The 22494-nt window shown below is 55.5% G+C and overlaps 1 long non-coding RNA gene across 9 annotated transcripts; it reads left to right on the top strand.

The window, feature by feature from the left end:
- The first annotated feature begins 390 nt into the window (after window positions 1-390).
- LOC132025556 (uncharacterized) lies at window positions 391-19098 on the top strand. Of its 9 annotated transcripts, XR_009406638.1 has the most exons (10): window positions 728-889; window positions 1048-1738; window positions 1977-2028; window positions 2132-2304; window positions 4304-4329; window positions 4647-4817; window positions 7143-7311; window positions 8419-8578; window positions 18154-18253; window positions 18694-19098. It is a non-coding gene; the product is annotated as an uncharacterized LOC132025556 (long non-coding RNA). The 9 variants fall into 9 exon arrangements; XR_009406635.1 differs by lacking the exons at window positions 4304-4329; window positions 4647-4817 and adding an exon at window positions 391-658 and having other exon boundaries at window positions 807-889; XR_009406639.1 differs by lacking the exon at window positions 4647-4817.
- The last annotated feature ends 3396 nt before the right edge of the window (window positions 19099-22494 follow it).

Consider the following 22494-nt stretch of genomic DNA (forward strand, 5'->3'; position numbering starts at 1 on the left):
GGTCATCATTCTGGACATGTCCCTGGCAGAAAGAGTTAATAGGACGGTGGTGTCAGGGTTGGTCTCCTGTCTGGGAGAAGCTCACACGGTTCAAGAAAAGATGAGGCAACACTGAGCGTGGGACAGCCCTGTCTCGGTTCCAGGCGCTGTCACTCAAAGAGTTAAGCTAGTCTGGTGGCTGGGAAGCCCTCGGGGAAGGCAGGAGCCTGCAGGGACCAGGCCCTCTCTGCCCCAGAGCAGTGAGGTGTATGGGGTAAGAAAATGGGCTGCGAAGTGTGGCCAGGGAAGTGGAGTGTAGGCCCAACTTTTTTTTTTCTTTTCTTTCTTTTTTTTTTTTTTTTGCCTTGTTTGACCAGCCTTGGCACTGCCCTCCGGCTCTCCAGGGGAAAAGCTGCAGTTCTGCTCTTGCAACACAAGGAGCAGACTGGAGAATTTAGATCTGCGTCACAGAGCTCAGAGAGAGAGAGGAGAGAGAGAGCGCTCCGTCGATAGGTCTGCTAGCAACAGCCATGCTGCAGCAGAGAGAGAGAGAGAAATCAAGAAACAAGTCATAGCAACACCGGGCACCAGGTTCTGCCAGCTCACTTGCCAAGCGTTCAGAAATCTGTCGGGGGCTGGAGGCCTCTGGGTAGCCCGGGCTAAGGAGATGACACGCAAGGTGGCACGGGCGGTTCCCGCCGGGGGGGGGGGGGGGGGGGGGGGGGGGGGGGGGGACAGGGGTGGGAGCAAGAGGTTGCGGGGCGATGGTGGAAGGTTTAACGGGACCGATTTCTGGAACATTCGGGACTGCGGCACCCTACGGCCAGACCAAAATTTGGGTCTGCGCAGGCGGCGATGGGTGGTCCGACGGGCTTCAGGACTTGATGGCGTAACCCCCTTCTTCCCCCACGTACGTATTTGCTGGGATCGGGGGCGATGTCTCTGCATATGTGGGTGCTCTGTCTTTCTCACCTTCTTTCTCGCTTTTTGCTATTTTTTTCTCCAAGAGAGGGCTTTTTGTTGTTGTTGTTTTTTTTTTTTCCCCCACTTTAATTTCTTTTCTCTTAGTGTCAGCTGCTCAAGCCTGACGGGGTAGAGGAGAGAGGAGCAAGATGTCCCTGGCGTCCCACCTGACCTCCCAGCCTTTGCCCCCATGTCCTTCTATTGGACAGACAGACTGGTTTCCCAGGTTGTTTGGGTGTCAGCGTCTGTCTGTCCGTCCGTGAGATTCTTAGGTGGGAGGTAGGGAGTGGGGAGGAGAGGTGCTGGGAGGAAGGTGAAAGGCACAGCCTTCCAGGGGTTGCCTTATTAAAATGTTCAGCTCTGGGCACCTGGAGCTGGTGGGAGCAGGTGGGCAGGATGGGGCGTAGGTTGGGAGCAGTGGGGTAAAGCTGGTAGGTTTGTCACTGCGTAGTTGGGAAAAGTGGGGAATGGTGACGCAGTCACTGTTGCATCTCGTTAGGAGCTCCAGGGGGACAGGTAGTGAGGCTCCCGGCATCTGTAGGGCCAGCTGAGAGGGGTTAAGGATGAGCTGAGAAGGGAAGCTAGCATTTAGAGATTAAATGTCATCCTTTTGGCGTTGGAAAGTTGTTTACCTTGTGCTCTCTGTGTCTCCATGTTGGCACCCTTCCAGTTCACATGTGATGGCCTTCCTTGTACTGCTGCATCATTAACTAAGTGACTGAGCTGGCCTTCCATTGGCCAGGGGAGGGCTCTCACTCCAGACATTTCTTCTGATTGGTGGGCGGGCCAATGGCAGGTGAAAACCTTTTTTTGATTGGTTGAGGGCAGGGTATCAAATCTTAATTTGCATTTCACTTGCTTAAAGGGGAGGGGGGAGAAACCCAGCAGCTTTCTAAAATCTGTTTAGGGGTGTGCGTATGCTCCTGTGTCAGTGCCTGCTTCTGACTGACCAGTTGAAGCCTCTTGCTCTGCCTTTCTTATTTCATGCACTCTAAGGAAGAGGAGCTCAGGGTTCCCCAAACTTTTTTTTGAAGGAGGAAGGGTTGGAGAGATGGGTGCGCAGAGAGTCGACCAAACTGGAAGGAGGTATCTGTCCCTTAGTTTGGTGTTGGAAAAGGGATTTTTCGGTCTGCCACACCTCATTGTTGCGGCAAAATAATTCTTGCTCCCCTGGAAACGCACGGGCAAGGTAGGACAGAGCTGCTGCTGCTGCTGCTGACACTGCCACCACCATGGGCTTCCTGCTGCCTCTGGGCTACTCCCCGGGGACCAGAGATTTGCATTGACGGGGCTGTCCAGAGCTGAGCCTAGTGTGGGAAGGACCTGCCTTCTGGAAGCTGCTGCTCCCTGGTGCCGGGAAAGGTGAGGATGAGAACCAACCCCAGGGGGTTGCTCAGAAACTGCGTATTTGGTGGGATTTCCAGGAAGGCAGCTGGACCTCGAGAGGTTTGGAGGTCCCAGGTTAGAAAGGTTTGTCGTTCTGGGGAGTGAGGAGAGTGAGAGCAAAACTAGGGCAGCAGGCTGTTCGCCTGTGACTGGGGGAGGGAGACTTGGAAAAATCAGGGTCCTGGCTCCCCGTCGGGTCCTTGTGGGAGGTCTCGTGTTTGTGGGGAGGGGGTTTCTGAGCCCTGCGCCTTGCGCAGTGGCCCCCGCCCGTGACTGCGCATCGGGGAACGCAGTGCGCCCTGGGTCGCCGGCCTAGGACAGCACCGCCCTTCTTATTACATAACGGAGGCACGGCTGTGCCTTCTCGGCCCTTCTTTGCAACCCTGCCTCTGGCTCCCCAGGGCCCACAGAGCTGGGGAGGGTCTGGTAGGGAGCAGTGGAAGACTTTGCTCCCTCAGAGGGTTCCCTCTTGTCCAGCCAGTGGTAGGAGCTAGGTTTGAAGACAGAATGGGGTGCTCTCCCCCTTCTTGGAGTGTTGAACGTAGAATGTCCTTCTGGATGTCCTGTGTCACCCATGGACCCCAGAACCTCCCGGGGGCACGGGGTGATGCCCTTCTTGCCCTCTTACGCTCTCTGGGTTTTTAGAGGAAGTTTCTGATGGGAAAGATGTGACAGTTGTAAGAGTGAGGAAGGGTGGGGAGTGCCCAGTCAGGAGGGAGTTCACAGTTCATTCCCCTTGTCACTGGCTTGCCTTTCCTTGGGTGGGTTGATAATATTTTTGGACTCCTTTTTATCCTAAGGCTGCCATTTTGGAGGCATTTCTGCTGGTCTCTGACATGGTGGCGTTGGTTTTTCTGGTCCTGCTGTGCCAGTTCCGCAGAGTGGGCGGGGGGCGGGGGCTATGACGGAGGAGGGGAAGGGGGGGCAAAAACGCAGCAGAGGCGGGCACAGTGGTGGCTGCCGCAGTGAAGGTGGCCCCAGGGGCAGGACCGCCCAGTCCCACCTTCGGTCACAGCCTTGGGTGGGGGTTCTTCTTCCGGGGGTCTGGGGTTGGCCGAACGGTGGGTGTTGCACACGGAAGGCCTAGGTTTCCCATGCCCTCCTCGGCTTGAGGCTTAAAGCAGTCCAGAGGAAAAGCTGTTTTGGGGAGGGGGGAGAGTGAAGGCAGAGATATGGCTGCTGAGATGTGTCAGACCTGTGGTTTGTGTTCCCCAAATAGGCTCTGTCTCCGGCAGTCTCTCTATGGGGACGGAGTGGGGGGGGGCGGTCCAAGGCAGATTTGTTTGATGGCCCTCCCTTTTTATTGTTTTTCTTCTCTGCTCCTTGTCATGCCCCCTGCCAGTGCCATGGTTCCAGCTGTAGTCCTCCAGTGAGGCTCCCTGCTGCCCGTCCCTCTCCTCTCCAGGCCCTTCTGCGTGCAGCGGCCATCTTGTCTTTTCTTGCTTAGAAATTTAAAATGGTTTCTCATCGTTTCCAGAATAAAATTCCTCCTCTGTAGCACGATGCTGAAGGCTGTCTGTAACCAGCCTTAGCTCTCCTGTTCAGTCTGACGTCTCTGCGTTTCCCCAGGTAGACCACGTATTCCAGCAAAACCAGGCAACTCACTTTTTCTTGCTTTTCCGACCTCTCTGTATGCACCACTGGTATTTTCCATGACTCTTTGGCTCTACCGCACCCACCTGCGGCAGCCCGCCGTCCTCTGTGGACCTTTGCGGATCCCCTTCACGAGAAGCCATCCTCGGAACCACCCCTGGGTCCCTCCGGCCAAGCTCTCATACACTTCATCCTTCTTAGATGCTTCTTTGGTTATCGTCTGGCTCTTTGTGTGTAAGTCCTACGGTCACCTATTAGATGGTGAGCTCCCAGAGGCCGGGAAACAAAGAAGGAAAGCACTTACCTATTTGGTGCCTTCCGTTTGTCAGGTACCATGTTGGGCGATTTCTCAGAACTTGTTTCATGTATCTTTTTCCCGCAGCGCTGTGAGGGAGCGTCTGATGTCCGGTAAGTGCTCTGCTCACGATTAGAACTCCTGATCTCTCCAGAGTCTTTGCATTATTTTACCTATCAGTTCTCTGTGTCTGCAAAATGCCTCTTACGAGGTAGATCCCCAGAACTTGTCTATTTAAGGAATTTTGTACATCCCTAATGCTGTATGGGGTTTGGGTGGCCAACCTTCCTGAGCCCAGCTTCTGGGTCTTTTAGTCATTCCGTGCTACCCTCCCTGTTACCCTCTTAACTTTCTCCTCTTCCTTTGTGGTCAGGTTCATGCAAGATGATGGCTTTATTTTTTTTTTTTTATTTTATTTTTTTTGTGGTAGCTGCAGTTGGTGGATTAACAGCCTTCAGTTATCCTGGTCCCCTTCCTCCTAGCAGAGGAGGTGGAGGTGGGATGGTTGTAGCACCTTCAGAGCAGAAGGAGCTCCAGGACCCAGAATCAGTGGACCTCATACAAGGCAGGAAGCAGAGCCCTTGCACTTGGACTGCCCTAGGTTTGCATCTTGACCCTGCCTCGTCTTTCTGGATGGTTCTTCTAGGGCTTTGTGATGTCAGTCAGTGACAGGGAGCCACCATAATCTACTACACAGAAATGCCTATTATATTGCCAAGCACATAGGATCCCTGCAGGAAGTGATGCACGTCCCTTTCCCCTGCCCAGCTGTCTTATCGGGGCCTTTAGAAGGGACCATAGCAGGTGGCTGGAGAAGGAATGGGGGAAAAGGAGCTTGAATGCCTTCAGGGGTATTGGAAGGCAGAGGAGGAGGTAACCAGGCAGTCCACACCTGAAACCCATGAGGGGGTGCCTTCTCCCACCTGTAGTAAAGACCCCTTTGACGTCTGCATCGGGGCAGCGTTGTGGGAGCGGAGCCGTGAGGACAGGGTGGGCAGTGGCAGAGTGAGGGTTAACGAGTGGTCCTTCCGGGGAGCCTCGTGATGCCAGGTTAGTTTCCCTTCTTTCTGATGGCAGCGGTGGCTGCCTGCTTCCTGATGCCGTTGCATCCCGTGGGAGGGGAGCTGGGCACCCTGGAACCCCTCATCACCAATTCTGGGGCTGCAGAACAGAGAGTGACGACAGCCCATGAGTCGTCAGCCGACGGCAGTGGGGACCCTGGTGACGACTGCTTTGTTGTTTTTTTCCTCTTTGGATGATGACTCAGTATGTCGGGAGCTGGGAGATGGAGTGCTCAGCCGAGTAGCCAGGGCATTCTGTCAACATGAAAGCAGCAAGAACAGCTTGTCAGGGCTTGGAGCTGACCCCGGGGCTGGGGTCATTTTCAGGAAGGGATTGGCAGAGAAGACCACTTCTGGGCATCGGGTTGGGGGTGACACCGGGTATCCCAACGGGGCTCTGTGGAGTCTTGAATTTTAGAAACCAAACAGAAAATGCAGCTGCTCGTGTTATTATTATTATGTGCTTGGCAAACAGAGCCACTTTTCAACCTCCTCTCACTCTTCCGCAACAAGAGGCATCTTCTCGGGGCCAGAAAACCCTTTGGGATTTCTCTCTGTGGCCTGGATAGAGGGTGAGTCCCATCTCGGGTATGGTGGGCCTCACAATCCCTAGTGAGCCCTGGCCTTCAGGGGCCCCAGGAGGAAGTGCCCATCACGGAGATGTGGCATCTTAAGTGTCCTCTGCTGGTGTCACATGAAGATCCCAGGTCCGCATCACCAGCCTCGAGCTGAAGACTAGCCCTTGGGCAATCTGCTTTAGCCTCCCCTTGCCTTATTTCCCAAATCAGACTTCTCCCCTCCCCTTGCATCTTCCTCGGTTCCTTCTTAGGAGAAACAGTGGGCCTCGAGCCCTTGACCTTTGTGCTTGTGTATGTGCGTCATCATGGCAGCTCAGGGTTCCAGGCTTTTCTCGAATCTGCAGCATTGCGCCAAGCGCACGTCAAGTGCGCGTGACATTCCCCCCTTGCCCCGCCCGCCCGGCCCCGCCCAACCGTGTCCAACCATGCCCAGCAGTGCCTTCTCGGGAGCAAGAGAGACCTGGACCTCCATTGCCACCGAATCGCAGGCAAGCCATTGCCCTCAGCATCTGGCTTCCCTTCTCTCCTGTTCTGTCTCCCTCGGCCATGGCTGGGGACAGAGAAGCCAACAACTTGTGGGTGGGGATTGAGGGATAGCACGGTCTGGGGCCACCTGGCCTATGCATCCCTTGTGCCATTTTTCAGCCGCATGCTTTCCTTAGATGATGCTTAGCACTGACGTTTGTCACTGAGCACCTCCTCCTCTCCCCCAAGGACCTGCGGGCATGACTCATTTGGGATCTTTTCAGGGAGTGGCTTTGGGGACTTGGGAGCCAGAGGGAGCAGGGAGACCTGGCTGAGGTCACTGTGGAGAGGTACACAGGGCAAAGGACAGGAGCCAGCTGTCCCTGCCCAGAGTGCAAAGGCAGCCCCAGCCCCTTTGTGTCATGTCTTTTGAGCCTGAATAGAGAGCAACTTGACCTAAAAAAATTGTATGTATGTGGTTGTTAGATCCTTTGTGTCTTTGTCCAGAAGCCGTGCATATGATGAGAGCCCAGATTCTGTACTTCAGAGAGCTCTGTTGTCTCTCAGATTTGTTTTCCAAAAGAGACGGTAGGCCCTCCTTGATGAGGCCCAGTGCCCACTGGGACTGGCCTTTCTTCAGGACAAGGGGCCCAACCTTGTCTCGTTTCTGCCATTGACGGGTGATCAGCTGCTGAGGGCTAGGGTCCCAGGGCCACATATCAGCCCCAAACGGGACCCCGATCTGGGCCCATGCAAAACATCACTCGGTTGGTGGGCCCTGAGAGCCGAGCCTACTGTCTCCTTTTCACTCCTTCCCCGCAGAGAACTCAGGCAAGCTGAGCGATGTGAGTAGGTGACAGCCTCTTGGAGACTCACGCTAACTGAGGACGGAGCTGTATGCAGAAGACGGCCGTCAGAGGCCCAATGGAATGGCCCGTTTGCATGTATTTGGAGCAAAAGAAAGGAGAGGCCTGTCAGCCCGGCTCTGCAGGTAAGTATTCGTCTGCGTGGTCTTCTTCCTTCTGATGTCGGAAGCCCCCGCTGTTTGCTGAACCCGCCCAGCTGCTGGGCCTCCTTCTTCCTTTCCCCACAGACCCCTGCCCCCAGTCCTCCATCAGACAGGACGAGATCGATTTTCTAGTGCCGCTGGAGAGCAGAGCGGAGAAGCTAGATCTCAGTGTTTAGCCCCCGCACATCGCCCTCACATTCAGGAGAAGTCGATTTTCCCTAAGATGGAGCCAAAAGCCCATGTCCCTCAGTGCCGTGTTCTTAATGGGCCGACGGGAAGGGCCCTGCCTGCCCTCGCTGCCCCCAGCAGGGAGGAGAGGCTCTCAGCTGGCTGGCTGGGGGAGGATGGTCTTTGCCAGCATCTAGCGTGGTTCTCTGCCAAGTTCTAGCTCCAAATCTCTAGGCCGCTAGGAACCTAGACTATATATAGCTTTGTGCTAAGCAATTCTTATCGGACATGTCTGCCCTCCCCTGCGGGAGAGGAGCCCTTCTCCCAGGGAACCAGAACCTCGAGAGTGTGAGCCATCATCTCCAAGGGGCCTTTCATTCCAGGAAGGGCTGTGTGTCTGGGGCTGGTTCCGGAATGCCAAGCTTTCTTTCCTTTTCCTTCTTCCAGATGCTGCTAGATCGGAAAGTCTGATGTGGGATGAGAGCCAGGCGGGGCTGATGGTTCTCGATGGATTTGGGGGCTTAGAGGAGGACAGGCTAGAGGCTGAAAATGTGGCCGATGGCACAGAGTGGCCCGTGTCACCCACCAGCCTCCCACATGTCTTCTTGGTTTTTCCTCTTTGCCTGGCTTTGCCCAAGGATGCCTTTTGACCTCTCATGCTTCTTTTGGACCTCTTGTCTTCCCTGCCTTCCTCTACCTCTTCCTCCTCCTTCCTTTGATTTTCTTTAGGCTCTGTGACAGCAGACGTGGCTCCGGGCATCCGGGAACTGTGTCTGCTCGCCGCCCTCACCCGCCGTTGGGGGTTTCAGGGAGATCTGCCTTTAGTCAGCCGTCCCCGGGAGGAACTGGGTGGTGACTTTGCATGTCATCCTTGGTGGTAGAGGGCGGAACCGGCTGGATATTTGCCGCCTCCTCTCGTAGGTACTGTGGAGCCACCAGTGTCTGTGGTTCTGTGATTCCAAGGGCGGACGACCGACGGACGGGGACATGATCCGGTCTTATCAGTGAATCATCTCCAGGCTGCTTACTGGAAACCAGAGGGTGCAAGAAAATGGGATTTAACCGCTTTGCTGCCTCCCAGGTCAGTCAGGTGTGGGCTACTGCGTCTGGCCTACCCGCAGCCCCCTTCCTTCTCATGGCGACCATTTTCCTTAGTCAGTAGGGAATCCTCAAACATCTCCATTCAGAATCTCCCAAACAATGCCCTCTTCTTTCCATTCTCCCACTCCTGGCTTTTCTGTGAATGGTGTTCGTAACCAGCAAGGGCCTGGGGGAAGGGCGGGCCCAGGCGATCGTGTGGGAGATGGCTGGGATGCGTTGCTGGGTGTGGCAGTCAGTTAGCCAACCGGTGTGGCCTCCCTCGGTGACGGGTCTAGAACTCGCCTTGGCCCCCAACATCCAGAGTGAGTTTCTGGGTTAGAGCCCTTTAGGTGCCGGGGGCCTGCAGGCCTTCCCCTCCTTGTGTACCCCAGTGGGTGCTCGCTTTTACTCTAGATCCCTTTAGACTCGCTGGAGTTTAGAGTGTGGGCTTGGTGGTGGGCTTCAGGGCCTACTTGGGGGTGGGGTTGTTTTGGGGCTTTTTGTTTGTTTGTTTAAGTGAGTGAATCAACTTTCTTCCTCTGGGCCCTTATGGCCTTCATCTTAAAAAAAAAAAAAATTCTGGGCCCAGTAAGCATTGCACAGCATCTTTAAGCAGTTAATGTAGAAATCTTTTTTCTCTGCCTCACTTGATGCTGGTCACAGCAATAGCGATGGTGATTAAAAATGAAAATGGTCAGCAGAACCAGGACGGGAGCGGGGGTCATCTGTCATGTTCTAGAGACAGCTCAGGAAGTGGACTGTGGGTGCTCACCCTTCTCCCGAGGAGGACGTCTCTCCTATGGAAGGCATTCCTGCAATGTTCTGGGTGAGCAGGGTCAGGTTGGAACAGCACGTTTGTCTGGGGTCTCCAGATAAAAGGAATGGTGCTGGGCAGTTTTAGGATATGCTTGGCTAATTTCTGGAGGCACCCCTGGGATTCCACCTCTGCTCTTGCCTCACGGATGTCTCCCCACCCGCCTCCCACCGCTGTCCAGGAGGGACTGGCGAATTCTGCCTGTCCGTGTGTCGTCTTCTCTTCTCTCTGTTAGAGATGAGTCTGAGCTGGCGGTGAGCAGCCCGAGGTCCTCATCAAGTGAGGCATCCAGGGCCGTTGGGGAGAGCCCGGGTTCTCTCTCCTAAAGGAATCTGACAAGTCTTAGCCCCTCTAGTAGTAACGTAGGGAGGCATGTTGGGGTGTTGGGCATGGAGCACGAATAAAAAGGAGAGATGAGCTTGGGTGCAGCTGGGGAGATGAGGTTGAGACGACCAACTCCCTCAAGACGTGCCGGCTAGAGTCCGGCCAGCGCTGACTGCCGGGCCGGGGCCAGCTGGGGCCATGGGCCGTGCTCGGGCACCCCTGCTCCCGTATGTGCGATGCAGACCTGGGCCTGGCTTGGGGTCACCCCCGCTCCCATGCACAGCCCTGCCCTGCCCTTGGCGGGATTGAGATAACCAGAATGGGAAGCAAAGGGAAAGTTGGTTTGGCTCCCTGTGACGCAGTTGTCTCTGGGGCCTCTGGTGTTCCCAGAATTGGAGGGCGGGGGGGATGGGGGGGACACATCGCCCTGATGATTTTCCTATTTTCGATCCTCATTTAGTCTTTTCCTCCCTGCTTACCAGTCTGGCTTCCACTGACATGACACGGGCATTATGTCACAAGCCAAGCCAGAACAGTTGGCATCCCCTGAGAGAGGGACCAGGCCTCTCTGGCACTTGGCTCTCAACCCTTGAAGTCCCTGTGGTCCAGAAGCCAGGAGGCGGTGTGGGGCCTTTCCGTCTGGGGTCCAACAGAGGTGAACGGAGCGGGTGGCGCTGGAGCTGTGGTGGTGTGGCTTGGCCAGGAGGTGTCGGGGAGGGGCCCTGCCAGGGGGCCTGATTGGTCAGCACCTGCTCTGTCCCACTGAATCCTGGTCTGGTCAGGGCTGTGAACTGTCTAATGCATATCTTGGCTCTGTCCCCTGGCACGAGGGCCTCTGAGGCTGCAGCCCCCGTTTTAGAGAGGATGTGTATCTTGCGCTGGTCACTGTTTTGGGCACGTTGCCTCCCTGGAAGATATGTAAGAGATACTGCCTTTTCCACTAGCCGGCTGTCCGTGGGAGGCCCTCATTTTGCTTTGCTTTTCTGGGCCTTGGAGTGTCTGTGAAGAAAGCAGAGGCTGGGGTTGGTTCCTTGCTGGCTTCTTCCACGGGAGCTGCTCGTGAGCTGATAAAGCCAGAGAACACCTCCAGGCCCCAAGATCTGTGCAGAGCATGATACAGTAGTGTGGCACCTGAGCAGGTGAAACAGGGGCCTGGGGATGGAGAGAGGCACTCAGGGAACAGTTGTGCACCATCTGAACACAGGACCGAGGCCAGGATCCAGGGGTGAGGGTGAGGGTATGTCTCGTGTTCAACCAGCGTGGCCCTCTGCAGCCTGGAAGGGACCTGTGTGTGCATGGAGCCCAGGTCAGGATCTGTAATGAGGCGTGGAGGTGTGAGACAGGCATCCCAGTGAGTCCCAGGAAAGGGAAACTCACCTTCGTTAAGGGTCTCCATTGGTTATCTGATTTCATTCTTAGAGCAACCCCATGAAGTAGGGGTGACTTCCCGTTTTCTGTTAAAGAAACGGTCCATATTAAGTGACTTCACCAAGGTCACACACTTGGCCAGTGGGAACACCAAGACTTAAACCCAGGCACCTCTGATTCCAAAGCCTGTATTTTCTCTTTACCCTCTTGGATGACTTCAGACATTTGGGGGAGCTAATAAGACTGTCCAAGATAAGGCAGCCAGCAGAACGGATGGTGAGCAGAGTGAAAGGCTGGGTATCTCGGGGAAGGTGGCAGTGGGCGGTGACGGCTGTGCTCCCTCCCTCTTGGGGGAGGCCGAGCAGAGGCAGCTGGCTGTCGGCGCCCGCGAACAGACAGGGCCAAGCGTGGCAGATGCAGCCCTTCTCCAGACCCCCATTCAGCCCCTGCTCTCATGAGGTGTGCTCTCTGGTGTGGGGAGAGGCCATTCACGATGATGACAGAGGGAGTTGGGAAATCTGCAGAGCAGGCATAGATGGACAGGGGGACACCCACACGCATCAGAAGGGTCCAGTGATCCAGATGGTGGCCAAGGAGGGAATTTAAGAGGCTGGGGAAGCCAGACTGATGGAGCCCCCAGAGTTCACAGTGATGGAGGGGCTAACCCCTCTCTTGTCCTAACAGCTAGAAAATTACCCAGGGTCCCCACGGCTTATAAGAACTTGCAGTCAGGGATCAAGACAGCAGTAGATCTCGAGCCTCTGGTCACCAGCAGACGAAGGTTTTTCTGTCAGCCACCCTCCCCAGGTGCCAGCTGGTGGCTCTGCTGCAGCCTTGTCCCTGTGCCCCTCTGTCATCCACACAGATAGGGGAACACTCGGGTTAAGTCTTCAGCGAGTCACTGCGAAGTAGGTGCCTGTGAGAGGCGGAAGTCAGCCCAGCCTCTCCGGCCCGAGTCTGGGGTTCCCACATCCTCATGATAGAGAAAGGGCAGGGGGCAACAGAGGGAGAAGTCCCCATGTGCCAGAGGCTTGGATGAGTTGGGTGTCTTGAGAGGTTGAGGCAGGTTGGTGGCTGAAGGTGTTTCCAGTATGGGGGAGGGTGTTTCTGGTGTGTGCCGCTGCTGGGCTCAGGGCTGGTTTACAGGGTAGACCTGGGGTTCGTGGTGTGTCTGGCCATGTGATTCTTCCCTCTCGGGCCCCATGATCTAAGCCTGGCCCTCCTAGACCTCAGAGGATGCCACCTGCTGCTGAGGGGTGGGGGAGCTGATATTGCCCAAGGATGAGGTGTGGGTCTTGGGGTGTGGTTGTGGGGACTCAGGGAAACTGGGCCTTATGTGGTGTGGTGTAGAAGACTCAGCAGGCCCGCATTCTGGCCCTGGCTCCCTTGGTAAAATCTTACTCACTTTATGTATTTGGGACTCAGTTTCATTATTTATAAATTGAGGGAGTTGAACCAGAACCTTTTAGAAAGCACCTTGCCAGCTCTGATGCAGGGGTTCCCTGGATGTTTCTGGAGGTATTTCTCAGGCAGAAGACTGAGAACAGCTACAATCCTGTCTTCTGAAGAGATGCTGTCCCCATCCGTGAGGCCAGGCGGATGGAGACAGTTTGCCCTGGACCCCCGGCTGCAAGCAGAAAGCGGCCAGAGATTACATGAGGGTGACTGATGGAGGAAGGTCATCCAGGTGACAGAGGACGTGAACTCTGGCTCCCACCTAGGGGCTTGTGTGCAGACAGGTGATGTGGGAGCTGCTGGGGGCTCTCTGTGTCACAGGGTCTAACTGGAGATGCCGCTGTGCTCTATGAAAGAAATTCTGGGCTTTCTGGTTTTAAATCCTAGAGAGAACGTGGGACTGCGGGTCAGGTGTCCCAGACTTTCCCTCTTCAGGGTCTGGGCCCCTTGCTGTCAGAAGATTTCCTTTATATGTAGCCGTCTATTCTCATGTAGTTGTTGAAGCTCTTCTATTTAAAAAAAAAAAAATAAAAAAGGAAAAGGAAAAGAAAAAAGACAGGCAAAAAGAAAAAAACAAAAACAAAAATATCTCCAAGCCACCCATTCCATTTTGACTTTTTAGTCCCGAGTCACTCTTCAAAAAGTAGCAAAAATAAAGCACGTGCAGGCAAGCTCAGGGTCACGGGCCCTCACAGGCCAGCCTGGGACCGTGGTGGCCTTTGTCTCCAGTGGCCAGCCCTGCTCTGAGACTGTGTGGGTGGGGTTGGGGTTGGGGCTGGGGCTGCGGATACCTGCCACACAAGCCACCAAACAGAATGCAGAGTTTTAAAATTGGCACCATTGCTTCAAGACACTGTCCACGTGCCGCTTTGCTGGACTCTTACATGGGCCTCGGAGATGTGAGTCCACCCTGTCTCGCCCTGAGTGGTGTGGCAAACAGGGCTTTGGGCCAGGATTCAGGCAGGAGCTGAAGTGATTGGTGACCTGACGTCTTGTGCGTGCCATGCGATGGTCTGTAGCTCTTTTCCCATTTGCTAGTTCATTTGGTCCTCATGCTGCCTGCGAGGCACAGTCGCTGCAGCTGAGCCACAGCCTTGCCAAGATCCACTTATACCTGCTGAGTTGGGGTCCCCTACCTAAGTCCCCTGACTCCAGATGTCATTTCCTTGGGTTTTAGTTGTTGTTCTACTGACCAGTGGGCCAGGGCCAGGGCATGGCCTTGGGCAGCTGACTTGATCTCTGTAGGTAGAAGATCGCTTTCCTCTACACCAAATGGGGAAGGGAGCCTCAGAATGTCCAGCTTCTCCTGTTCTCAGATTCTTTTGGCTTCTTGGAGCTCTTGGGAAACCTGGCGTGCACTCCTTGGCCAGGAAGCCAGCCATTCCCCATGTGTTTCTGGTGAGACTGCCTACGTTTGGAAGCTTCTGGGATTATGCAGTGCTTCTCAAACCATTCTGACACATTTGTAGGGCATTTCGTGCACGTGCATATAGTCCTGTCTCTAGTCCTGAGCTAGACTTCTGGTGTAGCTCACTTAGAAATAAGGCTTTCTTGTCGGATCTGGGAGATTTTTCCCAGCAGGCCGATAAGGGAGGCCCAGAGCTTTGCCGAGCCTGAGGGTTGTGTGACTGTTCTCTCTGCTGGCTAATCAGCCCCCGCTGGAAGTATTGGCTAAGGGACAGTGTGAGATACTGGAACCACTGGCTTCAGCTCTGGCTGTTGCTTCCTGACAGAGTTGAAAAAGTAGGCCTTACCCATGGAGAGGAAGGAAAGTCAGAGAACGCCTAGACGTCCGTGTTCCCGGATCCTGCGTGTAAGCCCGCTCTCTATGAGGGGGGGCCAAGGCACAGCTCAGACTGGTTGTCTTCTTGTCCGTGTGGCCCTCTGAGTGGCCTTTGCTCAGAGAGACCCAGAGCCTATATGAAGGGGCAGAGAAGTGTTTGTCTTTATTTAGAGCGCACTAACACAGGATGGTTTAGGCTCTGCCTGGGCATGAATCCGAAGGATTGGGGCTGGACAGAGGGGCAGTGTGCATACGTCTGTCTGTTTGTATTCCTCAGATGCAGCCTTGCTCACAGAGAGGCCGTATCATGGGAAATCCACAGGGCAGTGGTTTTGCCGGACAAAGCTTCTGGTAACTACTGTGTGAAGATTTGTCGTATGGCATCCAGAACTTTCTGTTCTCCCGGAGGGTGGGAAGGAGGGTGGCAGAACCCAAAGCTGGGAGGTGATCTAGAGCAGACTTCAGGGAGAACTGTGGTGGCCCTTTGCTGAGGCCTCCCAAAGAAACACAGAGCCTCTTTATCTGAGAAGAGAGACTGGATGTCCCTGACAAGGTCCCTCCCGAGTCCCTCCCGAGTCTGTGGGGCTCTGAGACTATCCCTAGAACAGCATGAGCTTTGGGTGCCAGGACCTAGAGAGGGCTCCGTTTTTTCTTTCTGCCTCGGAGGCCAGCCTGACCTGGGTCGGGGCACAGGAGCATTGGGCCTGCAGTTGTACCTTTGTTTCCTCATGCAGACAGAACTTCTGGAACTGACCCTCTAGGACTAATACTATTTGTAAATAAAAAAAGAGGAGATAGCCAGGTTGTCCCCCATTGCTATCTGGGAAGAGCCCTGAGCTGCTCTAAACCTGTATTTGAACCGCTGCCGCCCCCCGCCCCGTGCTGCTTCCCCCAGCCCTAGGGAGCTTCCAGAGAAGGCCCTGGAGAGGTGAAGGAGTGGGGGCGAGGCCAGGAGGCAGGGCCAGACAGAGTTTGCTGGGAAGAGGGTCGGAGGTGGAAGGAAGAGGGTCTCAGGGCAGGTCCACGGCCCTGGGACCTGTGAAGCTGCCTGCCACGCCAGAGGCACACACATGTGCCCCCATGGGCTACTGTTTATTGGGAACCCTGAAGTCAGAAATAAACCAGGTAATGGCTGAACGAGGGTTATTTTCATGGGGATAATCGTATATCCTTTTGTGTTATTCCTGTCTGCAGATTTAGCATCTGAAGGCCTGACGGGTTGAGGACATTTCCCTGGGCCCTCCTGTCTGTAAGATCATGCTTATTTTATGTTGACTTTCTGTCCCCTCTCCGTCCTGTCTCCTGCTCTCACACAGTCCTTAGGAACACCTGAGTGTCTGTCCGCACACTTGTGTTCCTGTCTCCTGGGGGTACCGTTCTTCCAGGCTCTGACAACATTGACTGTATTACTTTCCTTCCTCGTGTGAACAGACCGCAGGCTCGCTGCAGAGGGGAGCCGTCTCTGAGATGGGGCAGCCATCCCCACAAACCTCCTTCCCACCTCATCCTCGAGCAGGCCATCGGGAGCCCCGGGGAGATGCGATCAAGGCCCCTCAGCTGGGCCCAGCCCGGCCCCCCCATCATGCTTCCTCTTTGGGGGCGGTGGCGGCTCAGGCATGACTCCCCCACCCCCAACACTGTTAGCTCTTTCTTCTTCTCCGCTTGAACCCTGAGTAGCGACCTTGAAGGTCTGAGACCACGTGTCACCCTGCTGGGTGAGGATGACCTAGAGGGACAGGGACAGAGGGGAAGGGAACCCATGCTCCTGGCCACTTGGCCTCTCTCCAAGACAGGTGAACTCTGTGTCCAGAGAGGAACTCATTTAATCTTTTGGCCCTAATGAAAGTTGTTTGTATTTTCTCTCCCTCACCCTTCTCCCTCCTCTTTCTCCCTCAACGCCCCCGCCTCCGCCCTCCAGCCTCCAAAAGAATTTAATCTGCTGGACAACAAACAATACTGTTATAAAACTTTGAAAACAAGAGGGTGAGGCCTCCCTGACAAGGAGAAGGGCATGCCGGGTAACGGCCGCGGGAGCCTGCCAGGCCCAGGACGGAGCCGGGCGAGGGCCCAGTTGGCCGGGTACCTGGGCGCCTGCCCCTGCCCAGCCCACCAGCCGAGCCATCCCCAGTCCAGAGGGAAGGAACCGAAACAAAAGCAGGGGCAGAGAAGCTCCCCAAAAGGGGAAGTTGTATGTGTTCCCCTCTCTCTGATCTGATGGGAGTGCCCTAGACTGTGAAACTCCCCCCCCCCACCCCACCCCCGCCCATTCCGGTCCTCCCTCCCCCTTCGCCCTCCCTCTGCCTGCCTCCTCTCACCACTGACTGTTCCAGGTCCTGAGACTGGCGGGCCAGGCCCCAGAACAGAACAAGGCTGGCCTGCGGTGCAGGTGCAGACCCCCGCCAGCTGGCGGCAGGAGAGGAAAGCAGGAAAGGTGCCCCCGGTTGGCTTTGGACTCTGGACATACCCTCTGTGTGCCCAGGCTTTCTGCCCCCAGCTAGGAAAGTGGAACCATGTTACAGGTTGTGGCCTGGCCCCGGTGCTGCACCAGCTATGTACCCCAGTATCGGGTAGAGCCACCACTCGGCTCGTCGGTCTGTCCCCAGCGGCCTGATGCCTTTGAGGGCCCATGCTCCAGGGAGGCTGTGGGTCCTGGGGCCTGTGGCAGGGGGCCTGCTCTCCCTCCAGGAGGAGCAGGGGCTGAGCTAGGGAGCCCTGGAGCCCCAGAGACATGCTGCCGGCAGCAGGCAGCCACAGGGTCCTGTGAGTGGGGGTAGCTGGTGGGGTGCCGCGTCTGCTAGTTACTCTTGGCTGTCGAAGGAGTGGGTGACCCAGCTCCACTTGGGGGAGGGAGAAGCTGGGCTCTAGCCCATCTCTCTCCAGCCTTCCCAGTTAGATTTCACCTGAGACTGAAATTTCCCTGCCACATCCGTCTTCCCTGCTTGGAGTACTGCTTGGGAGTGATGAGGGGGAAGGAGCAGTGGTCTGCCTTCAGCTGGGGGTTGTTTGGACTTGTGAACCGTGGGGTGGGCGTTGTGTCTGTGTAACGGGCTGTAGGCATGCTCGCTTTTCCTCGTGTGGAAGCAGTTCAGGGCTGGGCCGATCGTCCTCTGCCTGAGCTGAGCCACTCTCTGCGGAAACATGGGGACCTGCTGCCCCCCACACCCCACAGCTTCCCAAGGCATCCCATCCTTACAGCCGGCTGGCCATTCCAACCTCGGGCCTGTACTGAATCTGGGAGATTTCCAGGTGCAGGTCTTCATCGATGGTGTCCAGGAAGGGACAGAGAACCGAATTTTGCGGAAGGCAGCCACCTGGGCACTTAGGCCTTTGAACGCCTGCCCCAGGGAAAACCAGAGTTGGTGAGGCTGGGTCCGCATGAGCAGAGAAGGCTGTGACCTCTTGCCCTGTGACCTCCACAGACATTGGAGGGGCTCCGTGGGTCTCGAGTGTGCCGTTCCCACTTCAGGATCCAGGCTCTGGAAAGTGCACTGATCCCCAGATGCTGAGCAGTCCTTTTGGGGGGCTGAGCAGGCAGCTCAGCAGCAGGCTCCTTGTTCTCCTCTTCCCCGGCCCTCCATACACAGACCCTTCATTTTATCACCCTTTCCTCTGATTCATTAACCACAGCTAGTTGGCACCAGGCCCCACCCTGACAGCTCAAGACAAAATGTCCAGGACACTGGGTCTGGCCTGGGGCCGAGGGACAGGAAGCTGGGCCCTTGTCACATACAATGGGCTAGGACCGTCCTGGGGGGCAGAACAGGCCCTATCTTCAAAAGGGTCTAACCCCCTAGGTCCCTCTCTCACCAAAATGACTCTCCCTCACTGCCAGGAGCCTCGGAACCAGCATTCTGGGAGGCGGGAAGACTGCCGAGCTGGGCCCGGCTTCCGCTGCCCCTCCCCCCGCGCTGGCTGGAGCTGGCGTCAGTCACGTAAGTAGCCGTGACTCAGCACCCAGCCTGGGGCGGGAGGGAGAAGCTGCTGCCTCGCGGGAGCCTTCCCAGTGCTCTGGATTTGAACATGTCCTGGTCGCACAGTACCAGCCGGCAGCATCAGCTTCCTGGGGGCGTGTGTCTCTTGGCTCCGTGGGTTTGCTTGTGGATCTCATAAACCCGGATTCCTCCTCTGCTCTCCATTTTTCTCCCATGTTACTTTGTGGGTGCCAGGCCTGGCATGGGATTTTTTAGGACTTTAAAAGACACAGCATTATTTCTAGAAGGCAGTAGACGCTCTCTTTGAAATCTCCAGACTGCCCTTGAACCCATGGCCCACGAGTTCTGTCCATTTAACCCTTGGATGTTTTTGTTTGGCCTCCACAGAGTTTTTGTTGATTTTTTTTTTTTTTTAATGTATCTGATTTGCATGCTTTTAGACAAAACACAGCCTCTCCGGGTCCCTGTTCCTGCCGCGCATGCCGCTGCTCCTTCTGTCCTAGTTCCTGTCCCAGCCCTGGAGCATTTGAATGCACTGACACCAGGCCTCGGGAGCCCTCCTGCTTTTCAGAACTGTGGTCCATTCCGGGGAAGTGCAGGCCCCTGCTCTCAGAGTCTGGGCTGAGCAGGAATTAAAGCCACTGTGTTCTGATTCACTGTGTGGTGACCTTTCCTCCACCCTCGGTCCCTGCCCAGGCAGAGGAGCGTCCTAGGCAGGAGGGCGTGGAAAAACCTCCACATAGAATGTCTGCCCAGAAATGGATGGAGGCCTCAGTGGGCTGCCCAAACCCTCTTCCCGCATGGTGGCACCTCCCCAAACTGACATACCCACCCCCCCACCCCCACCCCCCGCTGGGCGGTTTTCCTACCGGACAGCGCACCAAACCCTTCCCACTAGCCAGTTTGCATGGGGCCATTAGGCCAGGCCGAGTCCCTGCAGGCTGGGGCTTCGACGGGCTGCCTTCCTGCAGATCGAGGTGGCCATGGAGCTGGGTGCCAGGGAGCCCAAGCCCCTTCCAGCCCCCATCCAACCACCCCGCTATACCCAGCTCAGCAACGAAAACACCAGCTGGCTTCAGGTGAGTGAGTCATTGCTTGGCAGACTTCGTGAGAGAAGCCTGGTTCTTTTGGGAAGGCTGAGACCTGCATAGACTCTTGTAAATCTAGTGGGGTTGGAGGAGCAGAGGGTTTTGGTACTAAGATTACTTTCTTTCCCTCTTCTTGTGTTAGAGTGTTTATGATGATGTGTTCTGAATGATGGCTGTCTTTCTCCAGAGAACTGAATATCATAGAACTCGGGCACTGGGAGCCCAAACTCCCAAACTAAGGTCGTGGTCCTTAGTTCCCTCAGGGACAGTTGGTCCTCTGCCATGCCCTCCCGCCCCGAACTCTGGCCTGATGCTCCCTGGGTAGCAGGAGAGACAGTCATTAATCACCCTGATGACCACGTGACATCTGTGTGTCTGAAGGACAAGAACTAGGTGCTGTGAGAGGGTGTGACAGAATGCTTGGCTCACCTGGGAAAGCTTCAGGCGACCTGTGTTACCTGGGGAGGGGGGGGGGGTTGATGGGTGGTTGCTCTGGGAGGGTAGACAGAGAATGTTCCAGAAAGAGGGAGCAATGTATGCAGAGGCCTGTTGGGGGAGGACAGGGGCCGTCAGGATGACTGAAAAACACCTGTGTGACAACATGCTGGGAAAAGTTCTGTGGATATTGGCAGTTGGAAGTGGCTAAGAAGGAAGAGTCCACCTGGGGTCAGAGGCAGAAAAGTTGAGAAGGACCAAATGTAGAGCTCCAACTCCCTCATGTTATAGGACCCCATGAAAATGACTATCGTTTATCAGTAACTTCCTGACCTTACAGCCCTGCAAGTTACCTGCTTTCTGAGGCCCAGCTGTTGACTGCAGGCGTCCTTGATCAGAGCTGCTGCCCTGCTTCCTATCAGTGGCTGAGGCCATGCAAAGGCCCTGGGCTCTGAGCCCAGTGCTGGGGTCAGAATCTGGAGTCCAGCACAGGCATCATGGGCAGTTCCTCTCCAGCGCCTTCCCCTGCCACAGCCATGCTGTGCGTGCGGGAGGACACAGGAGGCCAGCTCCCAGCACCGGGACCCCTGCAGAACGAGGGGGCCTGTCTCACCCCAAGTTAAACATGTTGTCAGTCACATCCATGGCCGTGTATAAACATTGCCTAGGACTGCCCCCCCCAACCCCGCCTCAACCTTGCTCACAGTTGAGTTCAAGAACAGAATGAGACTATGGACCAGCCTGGAGCAGGCACAGTAGGCCCAGGGGCAGTAACACAGATTGTGGGGTTAGATCTGGGATCTGCACCATGTGTTGGTCACATGGCCGTGGGCGAGTTACTAAAGCATAAGGAGCATTTTCTCCAGCAAGCGTGGGAACAGTACATGCTTCCCGGGACTGACACGGTTAAACCACACACCTCAGTGTTCAAATTTTATTTCCTCCTCTTTCCTGGAGCAGTGCATGCTGTTATTTCCAGGAGCTACAATAAATACAGGCCTGTCTCTACCACGGAGCTGGTAGCCGGAAAGGTACAGATTCCACTCTCTATTTCCTTGGTTGTGCTGTCCCAGGAAAATACACATTTTCTCAGCTTCAAACAACCAGAAACAGCCCATTTAGGAGATGAGAAATCTAATTTGAAGACGATGCAAGTCTTATTTTTCAGACAAATTCAGAAAACACACACACACACACATACACACACACAACTCTGTTCTCCTGTTAGAGGATTATCTACTTAATACAGCTTTAGAACATCACATTTTTTTGTGTCAGGGCTGAGAATAAGTAAGATTGCCAATGTTCTGAGCCTTACGTAAGGCCGGGAAGGAGGAGCCTGAGCTCTTTCTGAGGAGGGCGCATGGAAGGGCTGCCCAGGGCCAGTGAAACCCCCCTCTGCTACTGGCTAGAGCATGCTGGGCAGACAGGGGGCTTGTTTCCTGATGACGTGAGATAGGATCGGAAAGCCCTTTGCGCACTGTGAAATATTTAATACAGCAGGACGGTGCTAATGAAGCTATGAGTGCATTTTAATAATAGCTCTGGGAGATTTGATTTTATCCTATAGCTAATACTCTGTTAGGACCCGTTGTGTAATTAAACTGCATTAACTAGACTTCGTGAGTTGTGTATGGCCACGGGGTGTGTGAAGCCTCGCCGAGCTGTCAGCCCTCCTGCAGCATCCCTGGGGAGCTCTTCGCTGGGCCTTTCTCACGGATGGTGACGTCACGTCCGAAGTGGAACCACAAGAAGACCTCCCTCCCTCCTCCGGGCAGAGCCTGGGGCTTCCGATGTCATCTTCCTCCTTTCTTCAATGAGATCCTCTTCTTCTGGAAGCTGGTTTCACATGGTGGCTTAGATTTTTCCATCTTTGTATCTAGCACCATTTGAAATCAGTGTTTTAGGAGTAAGAATTGCAGCGCACCGAAGGGCCACCTGCAAAGGAGCCTCCGCGGGTGGGACGGGCGCCCTCCGCCTGCCACCTGAGCCAGCTCAAGGAAGGAAGACCTTACAGAGGAGGAGGCACCCTCGCGTATGTGGGCTAGGCTGGGGTGACAGCGCGGGGTGGGTGTGGTGCTTAAAAAAAACTCCGCATCTGAGCAGGGGCAGACAGGTGCCGGCTCCTAGCAGACTCCGGGGCTCACCTGCCCTTTGGGCTTTGGAGCACAGAGGTGGGGCCATGCTCCATGCGGGGGGGTCGGGAGGGCTCGATTGTACCAGGGGAGGGGCGAGGCTGTGTACCGGGAGGACAGTCCCATCAGCGTCAGCACTGCGCCTGCTCCAGACGCCCCGGAACGTTCTGCTGCTGTGGCACTGCAGCTGGAATCAGACTTGCCACCTGCACGGTTAAGTGCGGGACCCCCGGGAGCACCGACGGACCCATCTCTTACACAGGCTGACCGATTTCTCCTGGTGTTCAGAGTCTGTTTTTGTCTAGCACCATTTGAAATCGGTTATGATGTAGGGGGAAAAGCAGCGGCCCCGAAGCCTCGTGCCGGCTCTGGGGAGCCACCGCCTGCGGTTTCCTGGAGGATGGACGGGCAGAGAGCGCGCAAGAACGACCGCGCGCCGTTTCCCCTAACTTCTTTAGCTGCATTTATGATCCCTTGCTGCAGAGGTAAGAGAGAACCGAATGTATTTTGAGAAATGGCTGTGCTGTATCTGCTGTCCGGGTTGCATGGTGCTGGAAGGTGGTAGGTGCCGCCCGTGCGGTCC

Source organism: Mustela nigripes, chromosome 10, assembly GCF_022355385.1.
Source record: "Mustela nigripes isolate SB6536 chromosome 10, MUSNIG.SB6536, whole genome shotgun sequence".
In the NCBI taxonomy this organism is placed as follows: Eukaryota; Metazoa; Chordata; class Mammalia; order Carnivora; family Mustelidae; genus Mustela; species Mustela nigripes.